We start from the raw sequence: 21,965 nt of genomic DNA, 5'->3' as shown, positions 1-21,965 counted from the left end.
AAAAGTTGGATCAAAGCTAAAGTAATAAGTTGTAAGCATAGTGATTAATTCAATCAATTTATCAGCACATTTTTATAGGAAGCTGATTAATATATTAGGATTTAATAATCTCTGAAATTTTAGAAAGTCTAGACATTTATTATCCCCTTCTGTTATTTATTGTGTGATTGACTACATAAAAACAAGCAAGAATGATAAAGAAGCAATAAAACTTTCTGTTTACAGATGGCAATATTGTCTTTGTAGAAGAAATGAAAAAAATCGGCAAAAAAAGCCTCCCAGAACTAATCAGTGATGTAGCAAGGTTGCAGAATACAAGGTTAACATAACAAGAGTCAATTGTTTTCCTATATACTAGCAATAAATAAGTGAATTTGAAATTAAACAACCAACATTGTATACATTAGTACTCCCCAAGAAATACAAATGCTTAGTATAGCAATAATATATACAAGATCTACAGAGGAAAGCAAAACCTCTAATAAAAGACATTTTAAAAAGAATTACATTTTTCTCCCTTTGTTTCTCGATGACTCTGGCTAATGGTTTGTCAATTTTATTTATCCTTTCAAGGAACCAGCTTTTGGCTTTGTTGATTTTTGCTATGGTCTCTTTTGTTTCTTTTGCATTTATTTCTGCCCTAATTTTTAAGATTTCTTTCCTTCTACTAACCCTGGGGTTCTTCATTTCTTCCTTTCCTAGTTGCTTTAGAAAAGAGTTAGGTTATTTATTTGACTTGTTTCTTGTTTCTTGAGGTATGCCTGTATTGCTATGATCTTTCCCCTTAGCACTGCTTTTACAGTGTCCCACAGGTTTTGGGTTGTTGTGTTTTCATTTTTATTCATTTCTATGCATATTTTGATTTCTTTTTTTATTTCTTCTGTGATTTGTTGGTTATTCAGCTGCATGTTGTTCAGCCTCCATATGTTGGAATTTTTAATAGTTTTTCTCCTGTAATTGAGATCTAATCTTACTGCATTGTGGTCAGAAAAGATGCTTGGAATGATTTCAATTTTTTGAAATTACCAAGGCTAGATTTATGGCCCAGGATGTGATCTATCCTGGAGAAGATTCCATGTGCACTTGAGAAAAAGGTGAAATTCATTGTTTTGGGGTGAAATGTCCTATAGATATCAATTAGATCTAACTGGTCTATTGTATCATTTAAAGTTTGTGTTTCCTTGTTAATTTTCTGTTTAGTCAATCTATCCATAGGTGTGAGTGGGGTATTAAAGTCTCACTATTATTGTATTATTGTTAATTTCCCCTTTCATACTTGTTAACATTTGTCTTACATATTGTGGTGCTCCTATGTTGGGTGCATATATATTTATAATTGTTATATCTTCTTGGATTGATCCTTTGATCATTATGTAGTGGCCTTCTTTGTCTCTTTTCACAGCCTTTGTTTTAAAGTCTATTTTATCTGATATGAGTATTGCTACTCCTGCTTTCTTTTGGTCTCTATTTGCATGGAATATCTTTTTCCAGCCCTTCACTTTCAGTCTGTGTGTCCTCTGTTTTGAGGTGGGTCTCTTGTAAGCAGCATATACAAGGGTCTTGTTTTTGTATCCATTCAGCCAGTCTTTGTCTTTTCGTTGGGGCATTCATGGAAGCAACCTAGATGCACATCAGCAGATAAATGGATAAGAAAGCTGTGGTACATGTACACAATGGATTATTACTCAGCCATTAAAAAGAATACATTGGAATCCATTCTAATGAGGTGGATGAAACTGAAGCCGATTATACAGAGTGAAGTAAGCCAGAAAGAAAAACACCAATACAGTATACTAACACATATATATGGAATTTAGAAAGATGGTAACGATAACCCTGTATGCAAGACAGCAAAAGAGACATAGATGTATAGAACAGTCTTTTGGACTCTGTGGGAGAGGGAGAGGGTGGGATGATTTGGGAGAATGGCATTGAAACATGTATAATATCATATATGAAACGAATTGCCAGTCCAGGTTCGATGCATGATACTGGATGCTTGGGGCTGGTGCACTGAGACGACCCAGATGGGGAACACGTGTATACCTGTGGCAGATTCATGTTGATGTATGGCAAAACCAATACAATATCGTAAAGTAATTAACCTCCAATTAAAATAAATAAATTTATATTAAAAAAAGAATTACATAAGAAATACCCCATGTTCATGAACAGAAAGCCTCAATATTATTAAGATGTCAGTTAATCCTAATTTGATTTATAAATTCAATGCAATCCAGCATGTTATTGATATTTTGTGGATATTGACAAATTGATTCTAAAGTTTATTTGAAGAGCTAAAAGACTCAAAATAGAGAACAAAGTCAGAGGGCTGAAATTATTTGATGTCAAAACTTTCTGTACAGCTAGAGTAATCAAGCAAGTTTGGTACTGGCAAAAGAACAGACAAATAAATGAATGTAAACTGCATAGAAACCTCGGATATGTGTGTGTTCTCACAGAGTCGCTAGACTCCTTCTGACCCCATAGACTGTAGTCTGCCAGATTTCTTTGTCCATGGCATTTTCCAGGCAAGAAAATTGGCAGATTGCCATTTCCTACTCCAAGGGATCTTTCTGACCCAGGGATAGAACCCACATCTCTTGCATCTTCTGCATTGGCAGATGAATTCTTTACCACTGAGCTACCTGGGAAGCCACTGAGCTTGGATATATCTACATAAATATAGTCAATTGATCTTTCAAAAAGAAGTAAAGAGAATATAGTGGAGAAAAGATAATCTCTTTAGCAAATAGTGCTGGAATTGAACATGCACATGCAAAAATAGATAAATACAAATTTAGACATAGACATTACACCTTTCATAAAAATTAACTCAAAATTGATCATAGATTTAAAGGTGAAAGGCAAAACTATAAAGTTACTAGAAGCTAACATAAGAGAAAATATATATGACCATGAGTATGGTGATGACTTTTTAGATATAACACCAGAGGCATGATCTATGAAGTAAATAACTGATAACTTTGACTTCTTTAAAGTGAAAGAACTTCTGCTCCATGAAAGATACTGTCAAGAGAATGAGAAGACAAGCCATAGATAAGTAGAAAATATTTGCAAAAAAAAAAAATACATCAGGTAAAGGACTATCATCCAAGGTATGCAAAGAACTCTTAAAACTCAACAATAAGAAAATTAACAATCTTATTTTTAAAAAGTGGGAAAAACCTAAACAGACACATTACAAAAGAAGATATACAGATGTTAAATAAGCATATGAGAAAATGCTCCACACCATACGTCATCAGAGAAATGCAAATGGAGACAAGGAGATACCATTCCACACCTGTTAGAATGATTGACCACCACCATTGCTGACAAGGATGTAGAAAAGCAGGAGTTCTCATGCATTTCTCATGGGGATGCAAGATAGTAAAGCCACTTTGGAAGACATTTTGGAAATTTCTAGCAAAACTATACCTATTCTTAAACAATCACACTCCTTTGTATTTACTCAAATGTGTTTCAAACTTATAACTATACAAAAAAGTGCACATAGATATTTATAGCAGCTTTATTTATAATTTTAAAAACTTAGAAGCAACCAATATGTCCTTCAGTAGGTGAATGGATAAACTATGGTACATCCAGAAAATGAAATATTATTCAGCACTAAAAAATGACCTATCAAGCCATGAAAAGACCCAGAAGGTTAAATATATACTATTCAGCAAAGAATCTAATCTGAATAAGCTACATACCGAATGATTCAAGTTAACCCTTGAACAACTTAGAGGTTAATCCACATAAAACTTAGAGTCAGCCCTCCATATCCAGGTTCTTCTGCATCTGCAGATTTAACCAACTGTGGACAGGGTAATACTGTAGTATTTACTACTGAAAAGTACCTACATTTAAATGGACCTGGGCTTTCCAGGTGGCTCAGTGGTAAAGAATCCACCTGCCAGCGCAGGCGATGCAGGAAATTTGGGTTCAATCCCTGAGTCAGGAAGATCCCTCTGGAGGAGAAAATGGCAACCCACTCCAGTATTCCTGCCTGAAAAATCTCATGGACAGAGGAGCCTGGCAGGCTACACTCCATGGGTTTGCAGAGTCAGATGCAACTGAGCAATAAATGGACCTCAGTCCAAACTCTTATTGTTCAAGGGTCAACTTTATATATACTGCAAAAGGCAAAAACCATGGAAACAGTAAAATTCTTACTGATTTACAAGTGTTAGGAGGGAGGGAGAGATGAACAGGCAAAGCACAAGTGATTTCTAGGGCAATGAAACTATTCTCAATGATTCTATGGGGGATACCTGTTATCACACATTTGTTAGAATCAATAGAATATACAACACCAAGAGTGCTCCATGACTTGGGGGTGAAATGATGTAAATTCATTGACTATAACAACTGTACCACTCTGATGTGGGATGTGGATAGTTAGGGAGGCTCTGCTTGTGGGGTGGAAGAGAAAGGGAGTATATAGAAACTCTCTATACTTTGCACTCAATTTTTCTGTGAACCTAAAACTGCTCTGAAAAGTCTACTTAAAATATTTTTTAAAAAACCCAACAATATCAAGCGACTTTTCCATAAATAACAAAAATACACCAAGTTCTGTGTTTGGCTATATCTGTAAACTACTTTAGAGGATGCAGCTAATGGTAAATGCAAGAGTGGGAAACGAACTATACCAAAGTAGGTAAAATGACAAGGATCTATGTCTCAGTTGATTTTATAAACATTGCTCAGGACTCCAGGGTTGGCTCACCTATGCTTGAGTGATATTCTCAGACTGACTCAGCTGTGTGCATTGACAATTCAGGGGCTGGATGAGGGGCAACAGGGACCCAATGGTCAGAAAATAATTTTGTTTTCATGATAATCAAAGGACAGGAGGAATATAAATCATTTGGTATTTCCCTCAAGTCTTTGTTTAAACATTATATTTTCACCATCACTTAAAACCAGTTCTCTTTCAGCACTTCTGATCACCATTTTTTTGGGGTCAAAATATTGATTGTCTTCTAACTACAACATAATTTATACATTCATTACTTTTTAAAAAATAGTCTTCTTCTCCCTCCATTCCTCCCCCACTGGAATATAAACTCTATAGAAGTAGGATCTTCATAATTTTTGTTCCCTGATCTCTCCCACCTACCTAGAACAGTGCCTGACATTTAGTAAATGTTCAATAAGTACATTTAATATAATTTAATTGTGTGTGTTGACTCTTTTCCTTGAAGGTGATAATTCTATCATTTCTTTCTAAGGAACTCTTCTCCCTACATTTATTTTATTCCTCCAAGTTACTTTCCCTTCCTTTCCCTCCAGAACATTGAAAAGTCATGGAACTGAGGCAGGAAAAAGAGACAGGAGTTTGACATATTAACCTCATCAATGAGGAAGTAGTTTTTCCTCTGTAGTTTTTATAAGCATTAAACTGAAGATTAAACAGTGAAAAGAGAATATATACTCTAGACATAAAACTTAATGAATTTTCACATTATCAACATCCTGGTGTACTCAGCTGTCAGTCATTACCTATTTCCGGAAGTACACTTGGGCTGCCTCCAGAGAGAAACCCTGCCTTGAATATTAAAACTAATATTAAAACTAAACATACAGTTTAGTTTTAGTGCTCCTTTGTGTCTCATTTCTTTAACTCAACATTTTGTTGTGAAATTTATTCATACTACTGTGTGGAGTTGTAGTTTGTTCTCATTGTACATGATACTCCATTGTGTGAATGTACCTCAGTTAATTTACCAGGCAGCCTTCTCCTCTACATTTTACACCTGAAGCATGTTGATTGGGATTCTCCTGACTCTCAGAGGTCAATTAAGCTTAAAACTCAAATGAAATGTGACCAAGGCCAAATCCTTTCTCAGTCCCCATAAACAATGCTAAAGTGGTTAAGATGGATTTAGGTGCAAAAAGAAAACTGAGGTGAAATACCAACAAGCATTAGTTATAGATCATATATATTTGTTTCAGGTAGGAGAGTCTTCTGCTCTTGTCTGGTCCCATTCGTGTGTTTGTGGTTGTCTGTGAGCTGGGGAGGTTTATTTTGGCTGGATTCTCTTGTGTTTTCACCATGCCTAGCCTCATCTGCTCTACCTCATCTGTCATTGTCCTCTGGTGTTGGTCTGGACTTGTCCACACAGTAGTGGAAAGGTTATGAGAGAAAGTGGGAGTACACAAGCTTTCCAAGGTCTAGACTCAAAATTAAACATAACTTCCTCCATATTCTATTGGCCAAGACAAGTCACGAGAACAGTCAAGACACGACTAGGGTCACGGTGTGGGGAGTGAGACAAGGTTTGAAAAAAATTTCCTGTTGGAAGGATTACAAAGTCACAGTGCAAAGGGCATGAAGCAATTAAGATATTTTTGGTACTGTGCTATGACACTATGTCTTAAGATAACACATAATAGATCAGATTATCTCCCCTTTAGGACAATTCTTGATATGTTTCCATATCAAACCATGAAATGAAAATGCTTTTCACTCATTCATATATTAACAATTATTTGAATGTCTTAGGTGTAGACACTTGATCTACATTTCTGGAGCTTACCATTTGATCCCATAATCAGAAGTAAAACTTTGGATTCTTTTTCTTTGGAAAATTGGACTTTTGAAGCCACATGGCTAGAGAGCCAGTCACAATTGATTAATTTTTTTCTATGCATTTTGGCATAAATTGTAACCAGTATTTCCTCAAAAATAGCTGTAGGAAAAAAAGTTAGTTACTAACCATCTGAAATAGGCACCATTTGAGTATTTGTCAGCCCACCAGCTACAAAGGGTGAGCCAACGATCATTAGTAAGTATGACCTGAGGACTTGTTAAAAATGCAAAATATCAGGCCCTGAACCAGTCCTGTTGAATCAGAATCCCTAGTGGTGGAACCCAGGAATCCCACTGTTTCCTAGTTTTTCAGGCAATATCGGGTGATGATAAGTGAAAGTTTTTGAACCACTGATTTAGGGGCCAATTTTTCAAGACTTTTCACCATTAAGAACAAAAGGAATTTAATGTTTCTTTATCATAGTTGGAATAAAGTAGTGGCTTTGATACAATTATATAAAAGTCATATTTTTTCAATCAAAAATGTATTCACATTCTGTTGTATTCTGAAAATTATATTTTTGGTTTATTTGTTCTCTTTCCAGAATAAAATATATTTTCTTCTGGATATTATACAAGGAGTTTTGAGAAGAAGAAACAAAGATTAGACCTTGACCTCAATATTTCATTAAAGTATAAAATTCAGAGACTTCCTGGCACTTCAGGGTTTAAGACTCTCTGCTCCCAAGGCAGGGGGCATGGGTTCTATCCCTGGTCAGGGAAATAAGATCCTGTACACCACAGAGCATGGCCAAAAAGAAGCATAAAATTCATTGTGGACACTACTTCTTTTCATATTATTAATGTTACTCCTTTTAAACTATTTCTTTGATTATTTTTGATTCTTTATATCATTTAATATTAATAATATGAAATTTTATTATATCAAGTTTTTTGTTTTCTATCTGACATTGATATTCACTCTTCCTCACTGCATTCAGTCAGACTCATTTTTCCCTCCATCATAAATCTCCATGGAACATTGACTGCTTTTAATACAGTGCATGTCTATCTTGACACATTTGATCTTTTTATTCTTTTCCAAAAACTTACCTTAATAGCCCATGACATTCTTCTTTTCCTTTTCCTTCATTGATCAGGTTAAGGTTTTCTTCTCTTTTTAAAGTCAGGCTATAAAAGTTCTCAAATTTATTGCTTAGTCAAAATCCACTGTGGATGAGGTGACCCTTCAGGATTTTATTCCAAGTGGTAACTGAAGATCTAATATGCATTCACCTTTGTTTCTTCCATTTTATGAGCCATCTTGTAGGGTCAGGTTGCCAGGGAAAGAGAAGAGAAGGCTGGAGCATCACTCAGTTGGTGGACAGTGTCTAGAGTGACTCCATGATCCTTGCCTCCTGTTTTGCACCCTTGTGTGAGCCTCTCCCTTGGTGCATAGGACTGTGAATAGCTTCCAACTAAGAGTATGGCAAAGGTGAAGGAATGTATTAAATATTCATTTCCTGAATGTGATCTCATTTTATAAGGTGTTTAACTCATCTTGGTAGGAAACTTTCTCTTCCTTGTTGGCTTTGATGAAGCAATCTGCCATGCAATAAGCTTTGATATGGAGAGTACCATGCACACAGCAGGGAGCTGAAGGTAACTTCCAGTCACAGTGAAATGAAGTGAAGTGAAGTCGCTTAGTCGTGTCCGACTCTTTGCGACCCGATGGACTGTAGCCTACCAGGTTCCTCTGTCCTTGGGATTTTCCAGGCAATAGTACTGGAGTGGATTGCCATTTCCATCTCCAGGGGATCTTCCCGACCCAGGGATCGAACCCGGGTCTCCCGCATTGTAGACAGATGCTTTACTGTCTGAGCCACCAGGGAAGTCCAGGGAAGTCTAGTCACAGCCAACAAGAAACTAAGGCTCAGGCTGGCAGCTTGCGAGGGACTGAATGCTGCCAACAACGGCATAAACGTGGAAGTCGATCTTTTCTCAACTGAGCTGACACTTTGACTGCAACCCTATGGGACCTGGAAGCAGAGGCCTCAGTTAGGTAGTATCCAGACTTCTGACCCTTAGAAACTCTGAAATAATAAATGTGTGTTGTCTTAAGCCACTAAGTTTGTGTTCTTTTTGTTATTTAGTAATAAGTAACTAATCCCCTACCTTAGCACCTCATGTGAACACATAGTAAATATTCTGATTTCATTACGTGGATGACTATAACCTTCACTGAGAACTTGTATTATGACAAAGCATCTCAATCATGGGACACGCTAGAAGAGTTTTGTCTCGACTGCTGTAAAGATAAAAATCTCTGTTTTCAAGTGAAAAATCAGATGAGAGGAGGACTATGATTTTTTTTAGCCAGTCGTATTGTCTTTACTCCTTCATGGTTGTCATGGTGAGTATCAGTCTACAATTCATCAGAGTTTCCTAGTTTAGGAAAGTATGCTAGGAGATACATCAGATGTTCAGTGAGTTGGAAGATGGCGCTGCTAATGGTGATGAGGAATATGGTAAGATAAACTTCTGTTGCTTTCCTTTAACATTCATGCTCTTCTTGTGAGATGGGGAATGAACACAAAATCAGCAATAATAACAGCAAAACTTAACTTCCTAAGCTGGAGTTGTTCAAATAGGGAGGAAAATAAAAGAACAATTTCATTCCTTGCTAATCTAGAAATCAAATACTGTAATTCTCTGAAATTTGGCAGTCTGGTTCCTTCTGAACAAAGAAGCATTAGCATGAGTCTTTTGCTATGGAGACCTCATGACACTCATAAAACATTTCATTGTGGTTTTTCAAGTGAAATAGGAAGTCGTTTCTAAAGGAATAATAAAATGGCATTATCTGAAGAAATGAAGAAATTACAGAAATTTGTTAACATCAGCATTTCTCAGAACATGGGAAATGTCAAAATAGGTTCAAAGCAGTAGGCGTTCTAGCTGATAATTCTGTTACATGGTAGCACCCAAGGCTATTTCTTGAACAACTAAAAGTTATCCACCACTTACCAAACATACATCATCTACTGAAACTTCCCCTAATTTTTCATTTATTAGTTTATTTTTCAAGACAGAATTAAACCCTTTTTGAATTCACTAAGAATTATGCCAAGTTAACACGCCACACTCATGGCCGTACAGCATATATTTATACTCTGAACCTCAGATAAAAAGATTCACACTTTTAAATATTATAAACAGAAAATTGGAGCAAATAAGTCAATACAACTAAAATTTTGATTTTAAAAATTTGTCATCATATTTAATTTTAACATGCAAATGTGACTCCACGATACCACATTCTCACAACTCTCAAACTTCATGTTCTGTGCTTCTGGTGTCTTATTTAATAAATCTTTTATTTACCAAAAATTATAAAGATGTTTGAATATGGTATCTTCTGGAAGTCTTATTAATTTACTGTTTATATTTAGATCTATAATCCACCTGTAATCATGAATATTATGTGGTAAGTCTTTGCACCAAGGCCCTCTGATATCTTCTCTACTATAATAAGTAAGTCTGTTTCTGGACTCTTCCTTATATTGAAGTGGAATATTTATTTGTCCTCATGCCAACATGATGCTATTTTGATATGTTTTGTAATACATCTTGATATCTTATAATGTTTAACCTTCAAATTGGTTCTTTGTGTTGAAGACTGGCATCAGTTTTTCTGGCCTGATGTATTTTGCAGTCAGTTGTATCACCAGTCTCCCTGGTGGCTCAGACAGTAAAGGATCTGCCTGCAATATGGGAGACCTGGGTTCGATCCCTGGGCTGGGAAGATTCCCTGGAGAAGGAAACAGCAACCCGCTCTAGTACTCTTGCCTGGAAAATCCCATGGATGGAGGAGCCTGGTAGGCTACAGTCCATGGAGTCACAAAGAGTTGGACATGACTGAGCGACTTCAGTTCAGTTCATATCACTGTGGTTTTCTTTTTCTCCCTTGTGGTAGGATTATACACCTACACTCTTGCCATGGTCTCATGATTGGCATTTGTTGACTTCAGGCTTTGCTATATGGCTTGATTTTATTGATAGGAGATTGGCAGATATAAGATGAACAAAGGCTTCAGACATGTTTGTTTAGTTGGCTTCTTGCAATCCTGATATCAGGAGAAGAGTATCACCTGGGTAAATGGTGTCTCACAGCCAGGATTCCAAACAGACTAAAGCAGGTGGATCAAAACTTCCCCAGCTGACCCATAAACCACAGCCTAACACAATCACCCCAAACCTTCCAGTGTAAATGTGTGCTCCTTTTAAAAGACATGTTTATTCTCCAATTTATTTATTTTTGATGAACTATATTAAAATAGATTCACAAGGAAATCTTTGGTGGTCCAGTGGTTAGTTTTCCAGTAGTGGTTGGTTTTCCAGTAGTCATGTGCAGATGTGAGAGTTGGACCTTAAAGAAGGCTGAGCTACAAAGAACTGATGCTTTCAAACTGTGATGCTGGAGAAGATTCTTGAGAGTCCCTTGGACTGCAAGGATATCAAACCAGTCAATCCTAAAGGATATTAACCCTGAATATTCATTGGAAGGACTGATGCCAAAACTGAAGCTCCAATAATTTGGCCACCTGATGCAAAGAGCTGACTCATTGGAAAAGACCCTGATGCTGGGAAAGAGTGAAGGCAAGAAGAGAAGGGGGCAGCAAAGGATGAGATGGTTAGATAACATCAGTGACTCAATGGGCATATGTTTGAACAAACTCCAGAAGATAATGAAGGACAGGGAATTGGTATGCTGCAGTTGATGGGGTCACAAAGAGTCAGACATGACTTAGAAACTAAACAATAACAACAATCAGTGCTTAGGACTCTGTTCTTCCACTGTAGGGAGCACAGGTTCAATCCCTTGTCAGGCAACTAAGATCCCTGCCAAAAAAAAGTTTTCCATTTACAGAAACATTGTAATGTTAGAAACATTTATAGAGTTCCCATATATCCAATCTCCCCTTATTAAAATCTTATATTAATATGAGTGAGACCAAGCAAAATCAGAACAATCTCCTACCCAAAATAGAGAGATATGTTCTATAATTAATGCTAGTCATTTTTTACCCTCGTTTTCTCTTCTCACCTGAATCTACATTTACCCCTTCCTTTATCACTGTTTATCATTGTTTTTATTTTAGAACAGTGTTGGATTTACAAAAGTGCTGCGCAGCTAGTACAGAAGTTTCTAATATACTTTACATCTGATTCCCTACTATGAACATTTTATACTGGAATGGGACATTTGTCACAAGTAATGAATATTTTACAATATGTTTAAAGTCCATACTTTATTCAGATCTCTTTAATTTTTACCCAATGTCCTTTTTCTGTACCAGAATCCCATCTAATATGCCAAATTACATGTAGTCATGTCTCTTTAAGCTCCTTTTGACTGTGACAGTCAGAGTGATCCTGTTTTTGATGACCTTGACAATTTGGAGGAATATTGCTGAAGCTTTCAGGAGTAGTACTCTTATTGGAATTTCTGTGATGTTTTTCTCAAGATTGAACTGAGGTTATGGGTTTTGAGAAGGAAGGCCACAGAGGTCAAGTGTCATTCTTATCTCATCATGTTAAAAGTATATATTATCAATATGACTTACCACTGCTGATGTTAACCCTGATGACCTACCTGAGGCAGTGTTTGTGCCCTGAAAAGTTACTGTTTATTCCTCATCACTAAACTATACTCTCTGGAAGGCAGTCTCTATGCACAAGCCACATTTAAGGACTAGGAGGTTATATTCCTCCTCCCTAAAGGAACAACACAAATAAATTGCAATTAAATAAATTACATTGTAATTTTTTTGCACAAATGTATCTATTCTCAATTCATTTATTTGTTAAACTATTAATTCATATCAAATTAGACTCATGTATATTTATTTTATATTGTGGGTTATAATACAACACAGGGTTATGTATTACATGTTCAACTCATCACAACTTCAGTCATTAGGAGCTCTCTCAGTTAGCTCCTGTGTCATCATCGTGTTTTCTCAAAAAAAAAAAAAAAAAGTCACACTTCCTTACTCTATGGCACTACAAAATACAAAATAAACTGTGTGTTTTGGGTACAGGAGTCCGCTCAAGTGACAGAGCCTGAAACTACATGTGTATACCAACATGTGTACATATAAATATCTATAAGTATTTCTATATGTAGCATCTATATTTATAGTAAGCTCAGGAGTTTATACCAATGTCTCAAACTTTAGCCCAGTTCCACATGTTTCTTTCTAGACCTCTCCCCTTGCTTATCAGTACTGCCCAATCCAACAGTGAAAAACCTGGCTGTCACTATTGGCCATCTATTTACTTAATTTTCCAATTCCAGTACATATATATAAATAGTTATATAGAGCTGCTAAAACATGCCTCCATTGAATACATACTTATTAACTAGGGTACCGTGCTTATGTACAGTTCCTTATTTATTTATTTGCTGAAAAAGAAAGTTTGCTTTATTTCCGATGCCTGCTAGTAACTGGGAGTGGGGTGGATGAGGGGGTGGGGCAGGGTGGACTCCTGTCTAAAGGTCGACTCCCCTTCACTTACAATCAGTAAGCAAGAGCTTTCATTGACACAAGCTAGGGGGCTGTTACATGTAGAAACAGCACAGTCAGTTCTGATGGTCATCTTAAAATTGGTCATGTGGTGATCTGACCAACGTTATCTTGACTGTTTTAAGTACAGTTAATTTTCAGTTCTGGGGCCTTCTCAGGTGGCATTAGTGGTAAAGAACCCCCCTACCAATGCAGGAGACATAAAAGATGCCAGTACGATCCCTGGGTTGGCAAGATTCCCTGGAAGATGGCATGGCAACCCACTCCAGTATTCCTGTCTGGAGAATTCCATGGACAGAGGAGCCTGGAAGGCTACAGTCCATAGGGTTGCAAAGAGTCGGACACAACTGAAACGACCCAGCACACACACACACACACAATCTTCAGCTCCAGGGTCAGTCCCATTCCTTGAGGCCAGTTAGAATTGTGGCAGTTTATATCATGTCTACAGCCTGGTCATCATGTAGTTAACTTCTTTCACCTAGTAGGGTTTCAGTATGCATAACACAGCTTATAAGACATGGCTCAATATTATCTATAGCCCTTGCTGCTGCTGCTGCTGCTAAGTCGCTTCAGTTATGTCCAACTCTGTGCTACCCCATAGAGGGCAGCCAGCTAGGCTCCCAGTCCCTGGGATTCTCCAGGCAAGAACACTGGAGTGGGTTGCCATTTCCTTCTCCAATGCATGAAAGTGAAAAGTGAAAGTGAAGTCGCTCAGTCGTGTCCAACTCTTAGCCACCCGATGGGCTGCAGCCCACCAGGCTCCTCCGTCCATGGGATTTTCCAGGCAAGAGTACTGGAGTGGGGTGCCATGCCTTGAGGATGAACTAAAAGTCCTTGACTATGCTTAATGACTAAACAATTATTAATTGATCTCCTTTGACTGTTTTCCTTTGTTTCTATGTTTTCTCATTTCTTTGATTAAACTTTTTTAAAATTTGTTTATTTTTAAATTGAAGGATAACTGCTTTATAGAATTTTGTTGTTTTCTGTCAAACTTCAACATAAATCAGCCATAGGTATACATATATCCCCTCATTTTTGAAACTCTCTCCCATCTCCCTGTCCATCCCTCTAGTTTCATACAGAGCCCTTGTTTGAGTTTCCTGAGCCATACAGCAAATTCCTGGGGGCTATCTAGTTTACATATGGTAATGCAAATTTCCATGTTACTCTTTCCATACATCTTCCCCTCTCTTCCCATCTCCCCATGTCCATAAGCCTATTCTCTATGTCTGTTTCTCCATTGCTGCCCTGTAAATAAATTCTTCAGTACCATTTTTCTAGATTCCGTATATATACATTAGAACATTATATTTATCTTTCTCTTTCTGACTTACTTCAATCTGTATAATAGGTTCTAGGTTCATCCACTTCATTAGAATTGACTCCAATGTGTTCCTTTTTATGGCTGAGTAATACTCCATTCTGTACACATATCACAACTTCTTTACCCATTCATCTGTTCATGGACAGCTAGGTTGATTCCATGTTCTAGCTACTGTAAATAGTGCTGTAATGAACAAAGGGATACATGAAGCTTTTTCAATGTTATTTTCCTCAGGGTATACGCCTAGGAGTGGGATTGCTGGGTCACATGGTGGTTTTATTCCTAGTTTTTTTTTTTTCTTTTTTTTACTTTATTTTACTTTACAATACTGTATTGTTTTTGCCATACATTGACATGAATCCGCCATGGGTGTACATGAGTTCCCAATCCTGAACCCCCCTCCCACCTCCCACCCCACCTCATCTCTCTGGGTCATCCCTGGGCACCAGTCCCAAGCATCCTGTATCCTGCATCGAATATAGACTGGCAATTCATTTCTTACATGATAGTACACTTGTTTCAATGCCATTCTCCCAAATCATCCCACCCCCTCCCTCTCCCTCAGAGTCCAAAATCTGTTCTATACATCTGTGTCTCTTTTGCTGTCTCCCATACAGGGTTATCATTACCATCTTTGTAAATTCCATATATATGTGTCAGTATGCTGTATTGGTGTTTTTCTTTCTGGCTTACTTCACTCTGTATAATAGGCTCCAGTTTCATCCACCTCATTAGAATTGATTCAAATCTATTCTTTTTAATGGCTGCGTAATACTCCATTGTGTATATGTACCACAGCTTTCGTATCCATTCATCTGCTGATGGACATCTAGGTTGCTTCCATGTCCTGGCTATTATAAACAGTGCTGCGATGAACATTGCAGTACATGTGTCTCTTTCAATTCTGGTTTCCTTGTTGTGTATGCCCAGCAGTGGGATTGCTCGGTCATAAGGCAGTTCTATTTGCAATTTTTTAAGGAATCTCCAGTGTTCTCCATAGTGGCTGCACTAGTTTGCATTCCCACCAACAGTGTAAGAGGGTTCCCTTTTCTCCACACCCTCTCCAGCATTTATTGCTTGTAGACTTTTGGATCGCAGCCATTCTGACTGGTGTGAAATGGTACCTCATTGTGGTTTTGATTTGCATTTCTCTGATAATGAGTGGTGTTGAGCATCTTTTCATGTGTTTGTTAGCTATCTGTATGTCTTCTTTGGAGAAATGTCTATTTAGTTCTTTGGCCCATTTTTTGATTGGGTCGTTTATTTTTTGGGGTCATTTATTTTTCTGGAATTGAGCTGCAGAAGTTGCTTGTATATTTTTGAGATTAGTTGTTTGTCAGATTTCCAATATTCTGGGAGGTGGCTCATAGAGGATCCTGCTGCGATTTATGTCGGAGAGTGTTTTGCCTATGTTCTCCTCTAGGAGTTTTATAGTTTCTGGTCTTACATTTAGATCTTTAATCCATTTTGAGTTTATTTTTGTGTGTGGTGTTAGAAAGTGATCTAGTTTCATTCTTTTACAAGTGGTTGACCAATTTTCCCAGCACCACTTGTTAAAGAGATTGTCTTTACTCCATTGTATATTCTTGCCTCCTTTGTCGAAGATAAGGTGTCCATAGGTGTGTGGATTTATCTCTGGGCTTTCTATTTTGTTCCATTGATCTATATTTCTGTCTTTGTGCCAGTACCATACTGTCTGGATGACTGTGGCTTTGTAGTAGAGCCTGAAGTCAGGCAAGTTGATTCCACAAGGTCCATTCTTCTTTCTCAAGATTGCTTTGGCTATTTGAGGTTTTTTGTATTTCCATACAAATCTTGAAATTATTTGTTGTAGTTCTGTGAAAAATACCACTGGTAGCTTGATAGGGATTGCATTGAATCTGTAGATTGCTTTGGGTAGTATACTCATTTTCACTATATTGATTCTTCTGATCCATGAACATGGTATATTTCTCCATCTATTAGTGTCCTCTATGATTTCTTTCATCAGTGTTTTATAGTTTTCAATATATAGGTCTTTAGTTTCTTTAGGTAGATATATTCCTAAGTATTATATTCTTTTTGTTGCAATGGTGAATGGAATTGTTTCCTTAATTTCCTTTTCTACTTTCTCATTATTAGTGTATAGGAATGCAAGGGATTTCTGTGTGTTGATTTTATATCCTGCAACTTTACTATATTCATTGATTAGCTCTAGTAATTTTCTGGTGGAGTCTTTAGGGTTTTCTATGCAGAGGATCATGTCATCTGCAAACAGTGAGAGTTTTACTTCTTCTTTTCCAATTTGGATTCCTTTTATTTCTTTTTCTGCTCTGATTGCTGTGGCCAAAACTTCCAGAACTATGTTGAATAGTAGTGGTGAAAGTGGGCACCCTTGTCTTGTTCCTGACTTTAGGGGAAATGCTTTCAATTTTTCACCATTGAGGATAATGTTTGCTGTGGGTTTGTCATATATAGCTTTTATTATGTTGAGGTATGTTCCTTCTATTCCTGCTTTCTGGAGAGTTTTTATCATAAATGGATGTTGAATTTTGTCAAAGGCCTTCTCTGCATCTATTGAGATCATCATATGGCTTTTATTTTTCAATTTGTTAATGTGGTGAATTACATTGATTGATTTGAGGATATTGAAGAATCCTTGCATCCCTGTGATAAAGCCCACTTGGTCATGGTGTATGATCTTTTTAATGTGTTGTTGGATTCTGATTGCTAGTTTTTAAAGGAATCTCCATACTGTCTTTCATAGTGGCTGTATCAATTTATATTCCCACCAACAGTGCAAGAGCATTCCTTTTTCTCCACACCCTCTCCAGCATTTATTGTGTGTAGACTTTTTGATGATGGCCATTCTGACTGGTGTGAGGTGATATCTCACTGTAGTTTTGATTTGCATTTCTCTGATAATGAGCAATGTTGAGCATTTTTTCATGTGTTTGTTAGCCATCTGTATGTCTTCTTTGGAGAAATGTCTCTTTAGATCTTTTCCCCACTTTTTGATTGGGTTGCTTGTTTTTCTGATATTGAGTTGTATGAGCTGTTTGTATATTTTAGAAATTAATCCTTTGTCAGTTGTTTCATTTGCTATTATTTTCTCCCATTCTGAGGGTTGTCTTTTCACCTTATTTATACTTTGATGCATTGGAAAAGGAAATGGCAACCCACTCCAGTGTTCTTGCCTGGAGAATCCCAGGGATGGGGGAGCCTGGTGGGTTGCCATCTATGGGGTCGCACAGAGTCGGACACAACTGATGCGACTTAGCAGCAGCAGCATAGTCTCCTTTGCTGTGCAAAAGCTTTTAAGTTTAATCAGGTCCCATTTGTTTATTTTTGCTTTTATTTGCATTACTCTAGGAGGTGGGTCATACAGGATCCTGCTTTATGTCACTGACTGTTCTGGCTACGTTTTCCTCTAAGAGTTTTATAGTTTATGGTCTCACATTTAGATCTTTAATCCATTTTGAGTTTATCTTTATGTATGGTGATAGGAAGTGTTCTAATTTCATTATTTTACATGTAGCTGTCCAATTTTCCCAACACCATTCATTGAAGAGGCTGTCTTTGCCCCATTGTATATTCTTGCTTACTTTGTCAAAAATAAAGTACCCATAGGTGCATGGGTTTATTTCTGGGCTTTCTATCTTGCTCCATTGGTCTATATTTCTGTTTTTGTACCAGTACCATGCTATCTTGATGACTGTAGCTTTGTAGTACAATCTGAAGTCAGAAATGTTAATTCCTCCAAGTCAATTCTTCTTTCTCAAGACTGCTTTGGCTATGTGGGGCCTTTTGTGTTTCCATATGAATTGTGAAATGTTTTGTTCTAGTTATGTGAAAAATGCCATTGGCAATTTGATAGGGATCACGTTGAATCTGTAGATTGCATTTGGTAGTATGGGCATTTTCACAATATTGATTCTTCCTACCCAGGAACATGGAATATCTCTCCATCTGTTTATGTCATCTTTGATTTATTTCTTCAGTATCTTATAATTTTCTGTGTACAGTTCTTTTGTCTCATTAGGTAAGTTTATTCATAGATATTTAAATCTTTTTGTTGCAATGGTGAATGGGGTTCATTCCTTAATTTCCCTTTCTGATTTTTCATTGGTAGTATATAGAAATGCAAATGATTTCTGTGTATTGATTTTGTGTCCTGCAACGTTGTTAAATTCGCTGATTAGCTCTAGTAATTTTCTGATACTACCTTTATGGTTTTCTATGTACAGTATCATGTCATCTACAAACATGAGAGCTTTACTTCTTTTCTGATCTGGATTCTTTTTATATCCCTTTCTTCTCTGATTGCTGTAGCTAAGACTTCCAGAACTATGTTGAATAATAGTCATGAAAGTGGACACCCTTGTTTTGTTCCTGATCTTAGGGGGAATGCTTTCAGTTTTTCACCATTGAGAATAATGTTTTCTGTAGGCTTATCATATATGGCCTTTACTATGTTGAGATAGGTTCCTTCCACGCCCATTTTTGGAAGTCTTTTAATCATAAATGGGTGCTGAATTTTGTCGAAGGCTTTTTCTGCATCTATTGAGATTATCATATGGTTTTTATCTTTCAATTTGTTAGTATGGTGTATCACACTGATTGATTTGCATATTTTGAAGAATCCTTGCATCCCTGGAATAAAGCCAACTTGATCATGGTGCATGAGCTATTTGATGTGTTGCTGAATTCTGTTTGCTAAAATTTTATTGAGGATTTTTGCATCTATGTTCATCAGTGATACTGGCCTGTATTTTTCTTTTTTGTCTGTTGTCTTTGTCTGGTTTTGGTATCAGGGTGATGGTGGCCTCATAGAATGAGTTTGGAAGTGTTCCTTCCTCTGAAGTTTTTTGAAAGACTTTTAGAAGGATAGGCGTAAGCTTTACTCTAAATGTTTGATAGAATTCTCCTGTGAAGCCATCTGATCCTGGTCTTTTGTTTTTTGGGGAGATTTATAATGACAGCTTCAATTTCAGTGCTTGTAATTGGGTTTTTCATAATTTCCAGTTCTTCTTGGTTCAATCTTCAAAGATTGAACTTTTGTAAGAATCTGTCCATTTCTTCCAGGTTATCCATTTTATTGCCATATAGTTATTCATAATAGTTTTTTATAATCCATTGTATTTCTGCATTGTCTGTTGTAACCTCTTTTTCATTTCGAATTTTATGTGATTTGATTCTTCTTTTTTTTCTTGATGAGTCTAGATAATGTTTTGTCAATTTTGTTTATCTTCTCAACCAGCTTTTAGCTTTATTAATCTTTATTATTGTTTCTTTCATTTCTTTTTCATTTATTTCTGCTCTGATTTTTATGATTTCTTTCCTTATGCTAATTGTGGGATTATTTTGTTGTTGTTGTTCTTTTTCCAGTTGTATTAGGTGTAAAGTAAGGTTGTCTATTTGATGTTTTTCTTCTTTCTTGAGATAGGATTGTATTGCTATAAACTTCCTTCTGAGAACTGCTTTTGCTGTATCCCATAGATTTTGACTTGTCAGATTTTCATTGTCATTTGTTTCTAGAAATTTTTGGATTTCCCATTTGATTTCTTCAGTATCCTGTTGGTTATTTAGAAATGTATTGCTTAATATCAATGTGTTTGTTTTTTATTTACAGTTTTTTTTTTTTTGTAATTGATATCTAGTCTCATAGCTTTGTGGTCAGAGAAGATGCCTGATACAATTTCAATTTTCTTAAATTTACTGAGGTTTGATTTGTGACCCAAGATATGGAGATGTGGTCTATCCTAGAGAATGTTCCATGTGCACTTGAGAAGAAGGTGTATTCTTCCACATTTGGATGGAATGTCCTGAAGATATCAATGAGATCCATCTCATCTAATATATTATTTAAGATATGTTTCCTCATTAATTTTCTGTTTTGATGATCTGTCCATGGGTGTGAATAGGGTGTTAAATTCTCCTACTATTATTGTGTTACTGTCAAATTTTTCTTTTATGTCTGTTAGTGTTTGTCTATGTATTGAGGTGCTCCTATTTTGGGTTCATAGATAATTACAATTGTTATGTCTTCCTCTTGGATTGATCCCTTGATCATTATGTAGTGTCCTTCCTTATCTCTTGTAATCTTCTCTATTTTAAGGTCTATTTTGTCTGATATGAGGCTTGCTACTCCAGGTTTCTTTTGCTTCCCATTTGATGGAATACATTTCTCCATCCTCTCACTTTCAGTCTATATGTGTCTTTAAGTCTGAAGTTGGTTTCTTGTAGACAGCATATATATGGGTCTTGTTTTTGTATTCATTCAGCCATCCTGTGTCTTTTGGTTGAAGCATTGGATCCATTTACATTTAAAGTAATTATGGATATATATGTTCCTATTGCCATTTTCTTCATTGTTTGGGGTTGATTTTCTAGCTCTTTTTCTTCCCTTGTATTTCTTGACTATTTAAGTCCCTTTAACACTTGTTGTAAAGATGGTATGGTGGTACTGAATCCTCTTAACTTTTGCTTGTGTGAAAAGCTTTTTATTTCACCATCAATTGTAAATGAGATTATTGCTGTTTACAGTAATCTTGGTTGTAGATTTTTCCCTTTCAATACGTTAAATATATCCTGACTCTTGAGAGTCCCTTGGACTGCAAGGAGATCCAACCAGTCCATTCTGAAGGAGCTCAGCCCTGGGATTTCTTTGGAAGGAATGATGCTAAAGCTGAAGCTCCAGTACTTTGGCCACCTCATGCAAAGTGTTGAGTCATTGGAAAAGACTCTGATGCTGGGAGGGATTGGGGACAGGAGGAGAAGGGGACGACAGAGGATGAGATGGCTGGATGGCATCACAGACTCGATGGACATGAGTCTGAGTGAACTCCAGGAGATGGTGAGGGACAGGGAGGCCTGGCGTGCTGCAATTCATGGGATCGCAAAGAGTCGGACACGACTGAGCCACTGAACTGAATTGAACTGATTCCCTTCTGGCCTGCAGAGTTTCTGCTGAAAGATCAGCTGTTAAACACATGGAGTTTCCCTTGTATGCTACTTGTTGCTTTTCCCTTGCTGCTTTTAATATTCTTTCTTTGCGTTTAGTTTTTGTTAGTTTGACTAGTGTGTGTCTTGGTGTGTTTCTCCTTGGTTTATCCTGTATGGGACTCTTTGCACCTCTTGAACTTGATTGACTATTTCCTTTTCCATTTGGGGGAAATTTTCAATTATAATTTCTTTAAAAATTTTATAATATCCTTTCTTTTTCTCTTCTTCTTCTGGGACCCCTATAATTTGAATGTTGGTGTGTTTGATATTGTCCCAGAGGTCTCTGAGACTATCCTCAGTTCTTTTCATCCGTTTTACTTTATTCTGCACTTCAGAAGTTATTTCCACCACTTTATCTTCCAGCTCACTGATTCATCCTTCTGATTCAAATATTCTGCCATTGATTCCTTCTAGAACACTTTTAATTTCAGTAATTGTGTTGTTCATCTCTCTATGTTTATTCTTTAATTCTAGGTCTTTGTTAATTGATTCTTATATTTTCTCCATTCTGTTT

At 36.7% G+C, this 21,965-nt stretch overlaps 1 long non-coding RNA gene across 1 annotated transcript; it reads left to right on the top strand.

Moving 5' to 3' along the window:
- The first annotated feature begins 1,277 nt into the window (after positions 1-1,277).
- Positions 1,278-19,620, top strand: LOC120869176. Its single transcript, XR_005722457.1, has 3 exons — positions 1,278-1,288; positions 1,585-1,589; positions 19,472-19,620. It is a non-coding gene; the product is annotated as an uncharacterized LOC120869176 (long non-coding RNA).
- The last annotated feature ends 2,345 nt before the right edge of the window (positions 19,621-21,965 follow it).

The sequence above is a fragment of the Oryx dammah genome, unplaced genomic scaffold, assembly GCF_014754425.2.
Source record: "Oryx dammah isolate SB20612 unplaced genomic scaffold, SCBI_Odam_1.1 HiC_scaffold_10, whole genome shotgun sequence".
Taxonomy (NCBI): Eukaryota; Metazoa; Chordata; class Mammalia; order Artiodactyla; family Bovidae; genus Oryx; species Oryx dammah.
Note: the sequence above shows the minus strand (reverse complement) of the source record. Positions and strands in the feature narration are given on the sequence as shown.